This window comes from Chiloscyllium plagiosum, unplaced genomic scaffold (assembly GCF_037043375.1).
Source record: "Chiloscyllium plagiosum isolate Xiang-an unplaced genomic scaffold, Cpla_swu_hap1 HiC_scaffold_25, whole genome shotgun sequence".
Classification (NCBI taxonomy): Eukaryota; Metazoa; Chordata; class Chondrichthyes; order Orectolobiformes; family Hemiscylliidae; genus Chiloscyllium; species Chiloscyllium plagiosum.
This window is the reverse complement of record NW_028270163.1, coordinates 38,267,544-38,285,228: the sequence shown is the minus strand read 5'-3', so window position 1 is coordinate 38,285,228 and position 17,685 is coordinate 38,267,544. Positions and strand designations below refer to the sequence as shown.

At 41.8% G+C, this 17,685-nt stretch overlaps 1 long non-coding RNA gene across 1 annotated transcript in view; it reads right to left on the bottom strand.

Moving 5' to 3' along the window:
* Window positions 1-17,685, bottom strand: part of LOC122562169 (uncharacterized) — a 125,989-nt gene that overhangs the window by 27,795 nt on the left and 80,509 nt on the right. Inside the window, exon 6 of the long non-coding RNA XR_015761415.1 lies at window positions 7,160-7,355. This is a non-coding gene — a long non-coding RNA (uncharacterized LOC122562169). The remainder of the gene's footprint in view (window positions 1-7,159; window positions 7,356-17,685) is intronic.

Here is a 17,685-nt window from a genome sequence, read left to right as displayed (position 1 = left end):
TGACAGTCATAAAACCAGGCATGGAGTAAGCAGCAAAAAAGCAAGAATCACAAAACATTGGACTACCACCAAATGTCTTTTGAAAAACAAAACTTCCACTGTCCTTTCTTTGATCCATCTTTTAGAAGAGCAGTCCAGGTTTCCATAATCTCTCAAATGCGGCTCAGTGTTTAGCACTGCTGCCTCACACAACCAGGAGACACAGATTCAATTCCAGCTTTGGGCGACTGTCAGTGTGGAGTTTGACCATTCTCCCCACGTCTGCATGGATTGCGTCCGGTTTCCCTCCACAGTCCAAAGATATGTAGATTAGGTGTGTTGACCATGCCAAATTGCTCATAGTGCCCAGGGATGTATTGATTAGGTGGATTAGCCTTGGGAAATGCAGGGTTACAGGAATAGAGTAAGGGGTGAGTCTGGGTGGGATGCTCTTTGAAGAGGCATTGTGGATTTGTTCATGGGAGTCTTACCAAGCCAACCTCCTTTAGGAAAGATGTTAGGAAACTTGAAAGAGTTCAGTCAAGATTTACAAGGATGTTGCCAGGGTTGGAGGACTTGAGCTATAGGGAGAGGCTGAATTTGCTGGGCTGTTTTCTCTGTTGCGTCGGAGGCTAAGGGATGACCTTATAGAGTCATCTTTTATAAAACCTTTTAGAAGATCATGAGGGACATGGATAGTTAAATAGACAAGGTCTTTTCCCCTTGGTGGGGGAGTCCCGAACCAGAGGGCAAAGAATTATGTTGAGAGGAGAAAGATTTTGAAAGGACCTAAGGGGCAACTTTTTCATGCAAAGGGTGGTGTGTGTATGGAACAAGCTGCAAGAGGAAGCGGTGGAGGCTGACACAATTACAACATTTAAAAGGCATCTGGTTGGGTATATGAATAGGAAGGGTTTAAGGGATACAGGCCAAGTGCTGGCAAATGGGACTAGATTAGGTTAGGATATCTAGTCTGCATTGAAGAGTTGGACCGCAGGGTCTGTTTCCGTGCTGTACACCTCTATAACACTATGACTCTAAATGTGACACTGAACTGCATTTGGAGAGATTAGGACAGCTGACACATCGATTTTAAGGAATGTCTAAAAGAAAGAAAAGATGTAGATAAGAAGTGAATTTAGGACAGGTACCATAGTGTTTGGAGCATGGGCAGCTGAATACCTGGTTGCCAGAAGAGAAGTAAATGAAATTGGGCTCCACAAGAACCCAGAAGTAGAGAAATGCTGAAATTTTAGAGGATTGGAGCAGTGAACAGACATTGGGAGCAGACAAGCCCCTGGAGTCATTTGAATGCAAGGATGAAACTTGCAAATCTGAGGTATTGCTGGTTAAGGAGCCAGTGTAGGTCAGCAAGCACAGGATGGATGAATGGTAATTGGTACAAACCAGGTTACAGGCAGCAGAGTTTTCAATAGGTATTCTACACACACACATTCATGTCACACATTCATCATAGCTGTATCTCTCAGCAATTGACCTGACTGAAATATTCTGTAGCAAGTTAATAGGATGAGTTCTTTCAAGCATAAAACCTCTTGATTACCTGGAAATCAGAGCTGACATTCCCTCCTGGAGTATTGAAATGAATGTTAGCTCATGTGATCTTTGAAAATAATGAAGAAGAGCAGGTGAAAGACCGATTTTGTCTAGTTGTTTGAGTTACATGTTCTAGTTTGATTTTGGAGTTTCCGTTAGCCAAAGCAAAGGTGAGTGTGGTTACTGCCAGGTGTGGAGGAGTCAAATGGCTCTCCTCTTCTCCATCTCCTTGTTTGGGCACAACAGTTCAATTCTCCCCCTTTTTAAAAAAGGCAACATGCTTGCTTGTTTTGAGTGTTTCACTGTTTCCCTGCTGTGACTTTATAAGATACAAACAGATACAAGCAGGTAGTTCCTTGAGATTTTTTTAAAGAAGAAATAGCATTTATTATACTTAATACAGTCTACTGAAAAAAATTAAAATACTCCAACTTTCAAATAGACACTCGAAGTTCTCAAGCACACAATTAACTTACAGAATGGAAGGATAGGTTAAATAATTTTAAAAATCCAGGAAAATAAAAGCGCATATAACTCCTGAACTTTAGAGATGAGGTGGAGTTCCAGCAGAGTTAGCTGGTCCCCCTGAGTTCAGCGTCAAGGCAGTTGAAAGGTGTGGATGGAGAATTTCTCAGTGCTTACGATGAGAGCAGTTGCTGGGTTGAGCACATTTGAAAAATCTCTGTCTGCAGCACTCAGGGAGGGATGAAGAGCAGCAGTCGGAGCTCAAAATGTGTATGGAGATAGAGACCCCCACCCCGGGGAATCTTCCTTCTTTAGCATCTCATCGCTTTCTCATGGTCTACAGGGAAGATAGGTGCGTAAACAGACAAAGGGTAGTTGGTGTGTCACATGACTCTGACTAGCTACATAGTTACATCAATTATAGTTGTGGTATTATGGATTTCAGGTTCATATCTTATGTTATTAAATTATGTCTGGGCAAATTCCTTTAATCGACAGAGTCCCATTGTCCAAGTGATTACGTGTATCTCCACCCAGTTGGGTATCCAGGTGATTGTCTGAGTGCTTTGTTAATTGGTACAAGTTGGACCCATTCATATTTCTTCAAGGCAATTATTCCTGTTGCAACTTTACAGACGGATTGCTTCCATTTCAATGGTTTTGCAATACAGAGTCTTACACTGATTCGAATGACAGTCATCCTTTACTGTGACTGAAATGTGGTTTCAGTCTTTTTAAAACATTCAGTTAGTGGCTTCTGGTAGGTAAATTAATAAAGTCATTTTTTTTATAAAGCACATTTTCACCACAACAGAAAAAATGCTGGTGGGATGAATGATGCAGTATTTGTGTCATCCTGTGAGGGCAGCAAAGATTATGTATACAAAACAAGCAGTCTCATTGTTACATTCCTCAATGTTTTTGTTTCCATACAAATGAATGATTCACACCAGGAGTGGAGCACAGAGTAATATTTCTGGGTTGGATGGAATATATGTGTGTGTGTGCTTGCTGGGGGTGGGGAACCTTATTATCTCACTGCTGTTACGATACACATTGACCTTCGAGCTTTTAATCTGACAGTCAGGGCTTTAACATATATGTATCCATTTGTTAGCATTTCTTAAGGAAAATCAGATTCTTTTTGCTATGCATGAGGATTTTCTGTATTAAGCAAGTTAATTAGTTCAAAAGCAGGAGTGAAGGATGGCAGAAAGAAAGTGATTGCACTTGTATGTTTTCTGTAGGCACAGCAATAGTAAAAGAATGGTAAAAAAAGGAATAGGGTTGACTAGGGATCAAGAAGGCGAATACACATGGAGCTGTGAATGTGGCTGAGGGGTGAAGTGCATAGTTTGAATCTATCTTTACTGGGAAACATGATGTTATTGAGGCCATGGTGACAATGTGGAAACTCTATAAACTACAAGGGTTCAAAATTAAAATACATAGAATTCCTACAATGTAGAAATAGGCCCTTCGGCCCAACAAGTCCACACTGACCCTCCAAACAGTAACCCACCCAGACCCATTCCCCTACTATTTGACATTTACTCCAGACTAATGCATCTAACCTACACATCCTTGAATACTATGGGCAACTTAGCACAGCAAATTCACCTAACCTGCACATCTTTAGGATCATGGGAGGAAACCGGAGCACCTGGAGGAAACCTGCACCGGGAGAATGTGCAAACTCCACGCAGACAGTTGCCTGAGGTGGGGATTGAACCTGGGTTCCTGGCACTGTGAGGCAACAGTGCTAACCGCTGAGCCACTGTTCCTCCCATTATAGAAGAAACAGCAGATAAATAATTGGTACTTAAAGTTGACAAAGCACCAGGACCAATGAGATGCATCCAATGGTATTGAAGGAAGTGAGAATAGAAATTACAGAGCCACAATCTTTCAGTCGTCCCTAGACTCAGGTAAGTGCCAGAGGGCTGGAGAATTGCATGTAATGTGGTCTTGTTCAAAAAGGATTATAAGAATAAGCCCAGCAATTACAAATCAATCAGCATAACTTCAGTGCTGGGGAAGATTCTAGAAACAATTATTTTGGATAGAATTCCACTCGTTGAAAAGGCATGCTTGATTAGTAAGAGCCAGCTTGGATTTTTTAAAGAGAAAGTCATATTTAACTAACTTGCTAGAGTTGAAAAGATAATAGAGAGGGTTGATGAGGGTTTCATTGTTGATGTAGTACATGGAACTTCCAGAAGGTGATTGCTACAGTGCCACACAACTCGCTTGTGAAAAAGTTATGCCTCATGGAATAAAAGGGACCATGGCAATATGGGTACATAATTGACTGAGTATTAAGAAACTGAGAGTAGTAATCAATGGATATAGGAATGTTTGCAATGGAGTTCCCCATTCGGCCCATTGAGTGCATACTGACCCTCTGAAGAACTTCTCATCCAGATCCACACCCTCTCCCCATAACCTATATTTCCCATGGCTAATCCACATAGCCTGCAAATCCTTGGACACTACGGGCAATTTAGCATGGCCAGACCATCCGACCTGCACATCTTTGGACTATGCAAGAAATCTGGAGCTCCCAGAGGAAACCTACGCAGGCACAGGAAGAATGCGCAAACTCTGCACAGACAATCACCCGAAGGTGGAATCGATCTTGGTTTCCTGGTGCTGTGGGGCAGCAGTACTAACTACTGAGCCACCGTGCCACCCTACTGGGACCATTGCTTTTCCTGTTATATATTAATGATCTAACATTGGTGCACATGGAACTATTTCAAAGTTTGTAGTTGATACAAAACTTGGAAGTATTCAAAGACATCCAAATTGTGAATGAATTACCTACCAAGACAATGTAAAGCATTTCATGAAACACACCCGCTATATCATACAAGAAGGTCTTGGGCTAAAATGTCCAAGAAATCCAATTGACCAAAGGAACTCAGCATGTGAAGATGAGTCAATCGAAAAACAATGTTCCAACCATTACATGCAAACACATTAACAAAATCCCAGCAATGTCACAGCTTACAGATCCCACTCAGACAGGACATGTGGTTCACTGAACACACCATGTGGACTCTGTCAGAAAAACAGAAGCCTTTACCTCGACCCAAGTGATTTACCAAAAATGGAATGAACAGCATGCATTAAATACCAAGATTGGCAAAGGTGCAAGTGCACATGTCTTTCCTTTATGTATTTTCAGCGTGAGCACCTGAAACCCTTTATATCATTGATAAGCAAGCCCAGCTATGATTGGTCTACCAGTATACACAGACCTATGTATTAATATGATCCATGAGGTTACAAACCTGCCATTTACAACACAAGTGATTCCAGATCTTCAAACTGACGTTATGCATTTTGGTCCCAGTCATTGGCAGATCAGATTTTGTGAGCTGCATCTGTTGGTGACCAGTTGCAACAGCTCAAAAAGATCATCACCACAAGGTGACCTGAACACATTCAACAGGACCCCCACCTAGTGTGTTCATTTTGGTCATTCAGAAACAAACTAGGACTCCAGAGGAATGTAATCTTCAAAGACAAACAAGTGGTAATCCCACAAACTCTACGATCAAGACATGCTAGATCATACACGCAGAAAATATTAAGGGATTGGCATGTGAACCCCTATATTGGCCTGGCATTAATAAGGACATCAATGGAGTAATCTAATCATGTGAAACATACCAATTCCATCAGCCTCAATAATCAGGAGGACCTCTTCCTCCACAAGAAATTCCTCTAAGTCTGTAGTGTAAGATTGCCATTGATATTATCCAGGTCCAAGGAATGAAAGCCTCCTGGCAACTGACTACTTCACTAAATTTTCTTTTGTGTGACAGATCAAAGGAACTACTAATGCAATGGTTGTTGTCTCTTTGCGATATTTAGCATGTTTGGTGTTCCTCAGCAAATTGATTCTGACACCAGTCTGCAATACACTAGTTCATCCTTCCAAGTCATGTGCTGGTAACGTGGTATATAACACACTGTCTCTTTTCCTCTCTACCCTCAGTCTCATAGTTTTACAGAATGCAATGTTCATACAATAAAAACCAAGATAGTCAAAGGTAAAGAGACTTTATATGTTATATCTATATGCTATTCCATAAATTTACCCTCACTGACAACTTTCATGTTTGGAAGACAGTTCCACGCAGTTTTGTCCTCCCACACTGTCACCTTCTAACTATGTGCATGATGTATTGTTGCCAATAAGCATGCAGACTGTTATCTCAACATCAACCAGGACAAAGCACAAGAGAGCGAGACTTTCAAGTGAACACATGGGTTTGTTGAAAGCTCCTACATTGTGGCTACCCTAGGTCATTTCACATTGAAATGAGCAATAGTCAAATTCTGTAAAGAAATAAGCAACATATCCAAATTGCAGTCACCATGGCCATCACGTAGGATGAGGACTTGGATACTGACTAATCATGCACATCCATCTGTGGTGACAGATAGCACACTGTGAGTGTAGCTAGAGAGTCGAGTTGTGATCATTGTGTAAGGACTAGATCTAGTTATATTGTAAGTTCAACAAAGCATTATCTAAAGCTAAGGGAGGTGATGGGGGAGGGGGAGGGGGGAGCTAGTAAAGAGAAAATTGTGTTGTTACATAGATTCCAGACCAGACAGGCCTTGTACCTTTAAGGTAGTTATATGACATCACCACATGTGACATTCCAGTATAAAGCTATGCAACTCGCCTTCTGTCCCTCTGTGTATAATGGAATTGGTACAATACATTCAGTTAATCAGTTATGGTATTTGTAATATAAAATAACATCAGTCAGTACAGAGCCCAATCCCCCAGATTATCTAGTAAAAAATGTAAATAATGTTGCTAATAAACCTCAAGACATCTGGTTCAACTAAAACCTGATCATTTTGGTATGCGTTATATGAACTAACATATAGAGCAGCACTCCATACATATTACAATGGTGCTTGACCCAAGAAACTGTAATCCCTGAAGTTTCAGTTTCCAAACATTTGATGAGCTTTAACATTTTTTGGGCCTTTCACAAGACTCAATCTGAGTTTGTAGTAAAATCTGCCTCTCTTTTAAAATGTTGCTGGTACTGGGGATTTGGATCATAGCAAAAATGTTGCCTTATTGTCCTTCAGTTGGCCAACTATGCACAATCTAGAGACTACATACCTCTGTTCTCCATGTGTATAAGGAGAAAGTGAAGCCTACAGACGCAGGATAGTCAGAGTCGAAAAGTGGCACTGTGAAGGCACAGCAGGTCAGGCAGCATCCAAGGATCAGGAGAGTCGACGTTTCGGGCGTAAGCCCTTCATCATCCACATGTATTAGATTATCAAGCAATGAACTTTCATTCTGTTAACCGCAACTGGAGGAAACATAATACGATATTTTACAATGCTGTATTGTTAAATATGGGAGAAAAGTTCATGATTCCCTAAGAGGTAAGATATTTTCATACTGATACCTCTCCCCCTTCCTCCTCGGTTAAAAATTGAATGTCCTCTGGGCTTCTAAACCTTTCTGTCAGGCTCAGATGGAGTTCAGAGCCTGAATGTGTAGAAAGACTCACTCATTGTGATTTTACCCAGAGCTGCCCATGAATGACCGGAGGCTGGGCACACTGTCCAATCAGAGATGGTGGGCTGGCCCTCAAAGCTGATGACCCAATCAGAGGTCTTCTAATTCGAAAGTGTTGCAGGTTGCTTTGGAAATGAAGGTGAGCATGTTTTATAATGGAGGTATTCTGTCTGCAAAGTTTTGAACTTTAATTAAAAAGTTGGTATTTCCAGCTGGGCCAGCGCTGTTTTAAGGGCAGGAAGGGAGAATCTCCTCCATGGGGCAGGCTAGAGTTCATGCTGCCTTCAGGCAGGATGGGAGGTCCCTTCTAGTGCTGTCTGAGACATTGCTGCCCAGCCTGGGCAAAGGGGTGCCACTTGCAGGCAGTTAAACAAGTCCCAGATCCTGTAATGTCAGCCAGCCTCTGTTAACAGGCCCTTAATTAGTTGGAATCATGGAATCACTACAGTGTGGGATCAGGCCTTGCAGCCCACCAACCCTCCGAACAGCATCCCACCTAATCCTTGTGACCCTACATTTCCCATGGTTAATCCACCCAGCCTGCACACTAAGGCAATTTAGCATGGCCAATCCACCTGACCTGCACATCATTGGACTGCAGGAGGAAACTGGAACATCCAGAGGAAACAGGGAGAATGTTCAAACTCCACACAGACAAATGTCCAAGGCTGGAATCGAACCTGGGTCCTTGGCATTGTGAGGCAGCAGTGCGAGCCACTGTGCCACCTTAGTGTTACCCACTATGTTTATTAGTGGATAACTGCCACACCAGATCCCACCTCTGGGAAAATGGATCCGGGGAAAAGAATAAAGACTATGGTGCTATTTTTAGCACTCATACAATTCTTTCCCAACCTCACTGGAGTCTAAAAATCAGTTCCTGCATATGTGATCATCTATTCTCATGTTTGTCTCTTTGGTTCAGTGCAATTTTGCCCAATTACATCCACTGGAACTGTTTGGCACATTTTATCACTTAAAGGTACAATATAAATGCAATTCATTGTTGTTGCCTTGTGTTACTGAATGTCACTTTGGGATTAAACTGTCTACACAGCGGCCACCAGTATCTGTACATATTTCTGTCCAGCAACCTGCAGTTGGTGAAATATGACTAAATGTGGGTTTCTTGCGTCTCAGACAGAAATACTGATTAAAAAAAAACATGTTGTTGAATGAAGATGGGCACTTCCTGTTTTATTTTGAAACTCATGATTGATTTGACATCTGAAATAATTGTGTTTTCAGATAATAAATGCAACTTGATAGCAATGAAAAGCTCAATTTCTGCAGATATTCCAATAACTTACGTTGCTTTGACAATTTGAACGACATTGCTAACCTTGAAACTCCATTTGATACATTTAATCAGATGTCAGCAACTGGAAAAAGGCTTAAAGTTTCATCTTGAATTTTGTTTTAAACAGTAAATTCACATCAACAAAGAATAGAGACATTCAGATGATATATTAATTTACGTAAATATTGCATGCAGTTTTGGTCTCCTTACCTGAGGAAGTATGAACTTGATATTGAGAGAGTACAGCAAAGGTTTACTAGATTGATTTCTGGGATGGCAGGACTGATATATGAGGACAGATTAAGTCTTTTAGAACTATATTCACTGGAGCTCAGAAGAATGAGGGTGAATCTCATAGAAATCTATGAAATTCTAGCAGGACTAGACAAGTAAATGCATGGCAGTGGAGTCCAGAACCAGGGGTCATGTCGAACAATACAGGTATAAACCATTTAGGACTGAGATGAGGAGAAATTTCTTCACTCAGAATGGTCAGCCTGTGGAACCTGCTACCATAGAAAGAAGTCGAGGCCAAAGCATTGTGTGATTTCAAGAAGGAGTTGGATTTTGCACTTAGGGCTAAAGAGATCAATGGATATGGGGAAAAAGCCATTGAGTTGGATGAGCAGCCATGATCATAATGAATGAAGAATGAATGGCCTACTCCTGCTCCTATTTCCTATATTTCTAAAATTGATTGAATTTATAATTATTCAGAATAAAATTAGATAGCATACAGTGTTAGTCTCAACTCCAGTTTTGGAATCTCACTTGTTCTCTTCCAGATTGAAGCAGGGCGAAACTTTATGGAATGATAGAGATTCATCCAAGAAACCATTTGGTCTCTGCTGATACAGTGCAGCACAATCACGTTTTGGCAAGTAAGGTCACCACAGTAAGTAAGTTTTATCAGTCGATGCCAGAATCTCGTTAGAGAGAGATGACTGGTAGTTGCTTAACCTGAGGGTCACCACGTCTCTGGCAAGGAGAGAGGTTGAAAAGGAGAGTCCTTCATAGCAGCCATTAAGTTAAATGCTTCTTCTATTTATTCACAGGATGTGACATTGCTGACTATGCCAAAAGTGGACGTGGTGGACTCAGATACAGTTACAACACTTAAAAGACATTTGGATAAATACAGGAAAGGTTTGGAGGGATGTGGGCCAAACGCAGGGAAGCAGGCCTAGTTTAGGTTGGGAACATGGTCAGCATGGACTGCTTGGGCCAAAAGATCTGTTTTCATGCTGTATGACTCCATGACTCTTTAAATCTAATTTATTACCATCCATAATTGCCTAGAGAGCAGTTAAGAATCAACCGCTGGAGTCACTTTTGGCCGGAACAGGTTAGGATGCCAGATTTCCTTTTCTAAAGGGCATCAATGAAACAGTCAGCAGTGGTTGCCATTGGGTTACCTTATTACTGAAATCAAATTTCACCATCTGCCACTGTGCCATTCAAACACATGCTCCCAGGACATTAATCTAGGCCTGTGGATTATGAGTCTAGTGACATTACCACTGCTGCCATTGCCTCCCCAACTTTGTTCTGCTGTTACATGTAATTTATGAGTCCTGGTGTTGAGGTTAACAAGTTTTCAGTCGAAACTAAAGGACTGATATTCCTCCATATAATTATGGTGTTGTTACATCACTGTTACGCTTCATGCAAAAGCCTGGATCTACTTAAATATATTTAATGCACACTGGGGAGGTAGCACAGCAATATTTCCTGTGTAGGCAGTGTTGGGCAAGTGGCAGTGGTTATATGCAAATGATGAGAGACTTTGGAGTCCCCTGTGCCCACACAAGGCCTTACAGCCCCTTTTTATCATCTGTCTCCATCTACCAAGCCTCTCAAATCATGCTCCTCAGCCCTTCGCTAGGGTCTTCTTGAAAGGACCCTTGTGTTTAAATTGTTCAGCCTTCATATCCTTCTCCTCTGGTGCAATTCTAGAACCGGCCATTGCTCAAATGTGGCACTGTGGGTCTAGTCTCTCTCTCTCTCTTTCTAAGCTGGGGCTTCCTCCATAGATGGGGGTGGAAGTCTTGTCCTTAGGCAATTAATCCCGACTGAGCATTAAATGGTTATGGAGTGCCAGTGATCATGATGATATGCTCCCTGCCATTCAAATAATCCTGTAGGAGTTGCATGTGTGATGCTGTAAATGGGTACAATTAATGATAAATACTCTGATCATGCAGTAGGGGGCATCAACTAAGTTCAGTTCACAATAATGGAAGTGAATCAAATGTCAATTCAGCAACTCACTGCAGAAATGAGACTTGCTTTTAACAGTCAAATCTCTTCCACTCCAGATTCAATGCCATTGGCAATAATTCAGCTGACAACTGACTGGAAGTATAGTTGACCTTTGGGTCCACTTATTCTTTGGATGTGCGGACTGTCATTGAAGGCTTTGATGTTTGCAAATTTACTTCAACCTTCCAAAGTTTACCTGTATCCTGATGATAATTCCTTTTCAAGACCACAAAAAACGTAGAAGCTTATTCTGTCTATGGTCTGCAGTGATTCTCAGGTGGTGAGAAAATAAAATAAGCAAAGTGCTGGAGAAACTCAGCAGTTTCTGGCAGCATCTAAAGAGACAGAAAGAGTTACTGTTTTGAGCCCAGTGACTGTTAATAGATTTGAATTTCTCTTTCACCACCATCTTTTCATTGTAGTTTTCTTCCCTACTCTCCTGAGGGCACTTCTTCCTGCTGGGCCATGGTTTTATATGGACCAGGGACAAAATGACAGCTCCTTGTGTGGAATAAAAGACAGTGGATGCTAACAAACTAATTTACCAGGAGAAGCACCACAATGAAATTTAATTTCTCCTCAGTTGATATGTAGGCTCATGTTCCAGCAAAAGCCACCAATAGCAATCAGGACTTGGTCTTTGTGAAGTTTTTCCCTTTGTAATCCATGAGATTTAGACTGGTTATACAAAGTACACTCACTAAAATTAGCTAGCTCTATCTATGTTTAACCTTCCTGGTCTGTATATACCTCATCACCACATCCAGCAGTGTATTTTATTCAGTCAACATGGGATGCGTTAGTGAGTTCAGTTATAAATATCACTTCTGGAAAATCAAACAGTTATCTGGTCATTGACTTTAAGTGAGCTTGCTGTGTGCAAATTGAATGCATTAATGGTGACTATACTTTAGAAATAGTCTGAGACCACCTGAGATGTGATATGATTATAAATTCTTTCATGAATTGAATGAAGGAAGGGAAGGATAGAAAAGGCAGACTGCTGTGAAACCAAGAGCAAGCAAGCAATTCTTTCCGATGAGTAATGAGATGGAAACAAGTTGGTAACTGTTCACCGCAGTAGAGCAATGCATCTTTGTAAACCTCGGAGTTATGTCATATAATTTTGCTTCAGACTTGAGGCTGTGCAGTCTCGAGTTTCCTGCACCTACAGGAGAGAAACGAGGGGTTAAAAGAATCTCTGATATTATGCCAAGAGAGTAGTGGGAGATGACCTTGTGCCTGGTCCTGCACATGTTGTTGCTCTTAGCTGCTTTGTTTTGCGGAAGTGCCTTGTGTGCATTTACAGGCTGCACAGTTAATCCTCAAGGTCAGGAGTAACAAGCAGTAAAGGCTGAGGAAAGGCACTTTGTGTTACAAAAAACTGTTGTCGTTTACAGATTGGGTTATATTAGCTACAATTGTAATAATGCTGACTCTTTGATGCAGCAACTCTCTCCTTGATGTGCACATTCCTCAACATGCAGGTTGGGCAGGAAAAGAATTGTGAGCATTTTCAAGATGGTATAGGCACAAGTGCTGTAGCACAATATGGAATAACTCAGAAAGTCAGTGTTCAGTATTAATACTTTAATATACAGTTAGTCACAGAGTCTTACAGCACAGAAACAGAAACCTTCAGTCCAATCAGTCCATGCCAAACATAATCCAAACTAAACTAGTCCCACCTGCCTGGTCCTATCCCATATCCCTCCAAACCTTTCCGAGTCATGTACTTATCCAAAAGTCTTTTAAACATTTTAATTGTACTCACATTAGCACTTCCTCAGGAAGTTCATTCCACATACAAACCATCCTCTTGTGTAAAAAAATTGCCCCTCATGTCTTTTTAAAATTTCTCTCCTCTCAGTTTAAAAATGTGCCCTCTAGACTTGAAATTCCCCACCTCGGGAAATGACAACTAGTTCACTGTTATGTTTTATGTGAAATGTATTTACTACCTGTAGTCTAAAGCTATTTTCTGCACTCATACTGTACTGAGATTAACTCAAGATGGAAGTACAACTGACCAATGGATCCTGTCCTCTACTATCAAAAGTAACGTGCTATCATTACAGGACTCAAGAATGTTAACCGCTTAAAGGAAACCTTAGTCCTGGAATCAAATGGTCAATGTTAGTTTATAGGAAAGCTGTCACAAAAGTGACAGTAGTTAATCAAAAAACACAATACTGTTAGAAATCAGAAATACAAACGGAAAATGCTGGAATTACTCATCATGGCAACAGCCCTGTTTCAGGTCGATGATTGTCGATCACACAGTAGTTATTTTGTGAAGTGAAGCGGGATTCAGAATCCCCAGTGCTGCACTGAAAGACTTGATATGAGCTGAGAGGGTTAAAAGGAAACAGATTCTTCTCCCCTTAAAGCTTTCCTGTTGTGTTTGCCCACTAGTCTGTCCTGAGCTGCCTCCTCCCTCCTCTCTGCTCCACCCGCAGCAGATCAGCTTGGAGTTGTCCTTTTTTGGTTGTACTGGGTGCTGTTGTTTCTTCCCCAGAGTTTGCAGTTAATAAAATGTACACAGGCTCTGAGGCCCCACAGCTGCCTTTATATGGAAATGTGAGCTGCACTGACCCAGAGACTGGCGGAAAATAAAAGGAGGAAGCAGCAATGAGTTGTGTGTTGCTAAGGTCACCCGCAAAACAGACCGAATCATTTATGAATAAGCGTGTGTTTTTTTAACAAAAGCCTCATCTGGATATTTGTGGCAAAAGACAGTACAAGATCAATGTGGGTCCACCTTTCAAGCGTTTACTGACCCAACCCATTAACCTGTAAAGGCCAGCTTCAGATGTTTTGTCTTAGCCCGTAACCCTCAGGCTAACCCGACACCTGCAGTTCTATAAACAGTGGGCAGGAAGATTAAAGAGGAAATGTGCTCACTAAACTTGCTGTCAATTCGTCCAAAGGCAATATCTGTTGTGCCTTTGTCTATTCCTTTGCTGTTGACAGGGTTGTGCCTTGATGCCTGTGCAAAGCTGCAGGTCATAGAGAGTTGGAGCTGGCTGGAATACTGTGTACAACAGGCAGATATGAGCCACTGTGAAGTTTCACTACTCAGGAAAACAGGAAGAGGGAGTGAATGCTGGAGTCTCCAATTCCTCAGATAACTGACTTCACACAGGAGGGGTGTGCTCAGGATTTTAGAATGGGCCATTCATTTGCACAAAGTAATTGAATTCTGGTTTTCTGCCTCTTCTGTGCTTCTCTCCCACTGAATTCCAATGAGAAGGCTCCAGCATTTCAAAGGCAGTTCAAGCCTTCCATGCATTGAGCCCCCATCTGTTCGGAGCTTCCTGCTTTGTCCGGGCTCTATGCCAGCTAGCCCGCTTGTCCATTGCAGCCAGTTATATTGCAAATTCAAAATTTCCTCTTTCTGCCATGGACTTGCAGGATTAGATTGAAGATAAGATGAAGAGGGGCGGGATGTGGCTAGTATAGAACAGCTAGGCTGAAAAGCCTATTTCTGTGCCGGAAATTCAGTGTTGATTCACTGGTTTGTGGGTGAGTTGATTCATTTGACTGCATAGATGAGTAGTCCATTGTCCAGTAAGGAGCACCTACATTTAAGACTTCAGCTGCTGTGGTGCAATATAGGCCCTGGTGCCCAAGAGACAGTGGCCATGAGACAATAAGACAAAGGAGCATGAATTTGGCCGTTCAGCCCATTGAGTCTGCTCCACCACTCAATCATGGCTGATAAGTTTCTCAACCCCATTCTCTGACTTTCTTCCCGTAACCCTTGATCCCCTTTAATATCAAGAATCTATCTATCTCAGTCTTCAATATAGTCAATGACCTGGCCTCCACAGCCTTCTGTGGCAGATTCACCACTCTGGCTGAAGAAGTTTCTCTTTATCTCTGTTCTAAAAAGGTTTTCCTTTACTCTAAGGCTGTGCCCTCAGGTCCTAGACTTTCCTACCAATGGAAACATCTTCCCTACATCCGCTTTGTTCAGGCCATGTGTCTGCATTCGAATAGACAGATCTCGAGAGGAGAGTGCAACTAAGATTAGGCAATATGATTCTTTCATTTTTGCTCCTCTACCCAACAAGAACATTTTCAAGCCATATCTACACAGCCTACAATTGCTGTACAGTCCTTCTTAAGAAGGCAATACCTGTGAATTTGCTGAATTTAAGGGGGGTTGAAGCGATAAAGAGAACTGGGACAGTGTGACCTGAAGAACACTCTAAGTTTAGCAAGTTTAGGGAAACAGACACTTCCTTTGTTATTGGCTGATACAATACGAGAGGTCAAATTGAAATGTGTGCTTGTAGAAGACAGTAACAATGAGTAAGGGACATTTATTATATGTGTGTACACATGGATGTTCACTTACAACATGATTCCTTTTGGAAAAATGTGTTTGGCAAACATTTTCTCATTTATTTATGAATGTGCGATAATTACATCAATTACATTGGAACACATCACTGCTATGACAAGGGGATGTCATTGACAACAGCTGCTTCTTTTGAACCATCTCGCTCTCAAACAAAAGTAAATTTAATTAAATGAAGACAATTCCCCTTTAAGCAATGTGCAGTAATTCACCTGAATCATTCTCGCCTTTAGTAGATAATGACAGTGAATTTGAAGGTGGCTAAGGCCAGAACTGTTCGGATCATTTTGAAAACTGTTTGAACTTCTGAAACTCTACATGGTGAAATGATTTTTAAAAATACATCAACTCAGAGAGAAGATTCTGGAAAGCCTCTGGTGGCAAACTCTATAGCCAGCATGAATTAACACCTTCAGGAGGAGGGGTGGGGCGAAACTGTTGGAAGGAACCTAAATCAAATGAATCAATTTGAGGTACCAAATTAACAGCACATGTTTGACTTTGAGTTACCAAAGGATTTAAAATGGCTTGTGATGTTACTTCTCTCCTCTATCATCAACACAGCACAAGCTCACAATAACTAGTAGCTTTTCCAAGGGCAGGCTGCAATGTTTCTCTGCTTTTCACATTCCTTCAGTTTGCTGAGTCCTTGACATTCAAGATTATCAACAGCAAGTTCACTCCTTCCTCTTGTCATGACCCGAAAAGCTCATTCTAAATTTGTCAAGTTGGAATGGAGTGACTGGTTGTTTTGGGAAGGTTGTGCTGTCATAATCACTTGGCCTTGGGTCAATCACTTCTGGCATTTACTTTCCTAGCAATTTTCTTTGGCTGCAAGGAAACCTTTACTCCATTCCTTCATCGTTTTGCCCCTGTTCCCACCAAAGATATGTCACCAAAGTGGCCATTGATTACAAAGATGATCTGTGCCTAACCTGCTCCTCCGCTGACATCCACATTTGACTAGAATCTATTGGAGACCATGTCTGGGAATCTTGCCTGACTTCCTGCCTTCCTAATGCACGATACCAATGGCAAAGATCCTGTACAGCTAGCTCAGATCACCACAGGTCAGGATTTTAACCTGTGCCCTTTCTGTTCTGGAGGACTCAGCTAATCACTGTCTAAATCCATTGGTGTGGATTTTCACAGGAGTGTTAGATTAGATTAGATTAGATTACTTACAGTGTGGAAACAGGCCCTTCGGCCCAACAAGTCCACACCGCCCCACCGAAGCGCAACCCACCCATACCCCTACATTTACCCCTTACCTAACACTACGGGCAATTTAGCATGGCCAATTCACCTGACCTGCACATCTTTGGACTGCGGGAGGAAACCGGAGCACCCGGAGGAAACCCACGCAGACACGGGGAGAACGTGCAAACTCCACACAGTCAGTCGCCTGAGTCGGGAATGAACCCGGGTCAAGTGCTTCTATCAGACAAGATGCAGGTGGAGGGGCTATAACGGCTGCTCAGTGGGAGTGATGTCAGATCTGAGACCTGGATCATTTTCACAGTTCGGTCTTCTTGCACCTCATGCTTTAGCTGGTCAGTGCAGAAGAGAACCAATAGGCAGAGCACAATCAGTTTAGGTAAACTAAGGGGTGGGTGAAAAGGCTATAGAAAGTTAGGTCGCGTGAGAGTGGTGGAAGGGGGCATTAGTACCTCTCCTGGCTGCAAAAAGGTTTGCAATATTCTTTGTCTCCCAATATTTTAAAGTTGCAATCCTTTTTGTGGTCTCTGATAAGTTGCTCATTGCCAATTACCAATGGTAAGGTGTATGCATTGCACATGTCTGCACAGTTGCACTGGAGCTCTGCCGGTCTGTAGGGTCAAGCGAGCTTTCCAGTTGAGCTGTTAGTGCCTTCCACTGCCTGCTGGATTTTCAGAAGTTGCAGTATTCAAGAATGGATACATCGAGGGAAATAAGCCTTTCCAGGGAGTAGCATTTTTACAAGGAAAAAGCCATTCTGCCAACATACTAACAAAGCTGAATTCTTGTATAACAATAAAATGTCACAATAAAAGGAGACCTCAAACCCCTTTACCCAGACAGTGGTTAGAATGCAGAAGTTGCTACTGCTGAGTGTAGCTGAGGTGAATTGCATAAATGCATTTAAAGGAAAGCTAGACAGGCAAGGTGTGTTTGTCAGTATAGGTAAAATAGATGGGAAAAGATTTACAT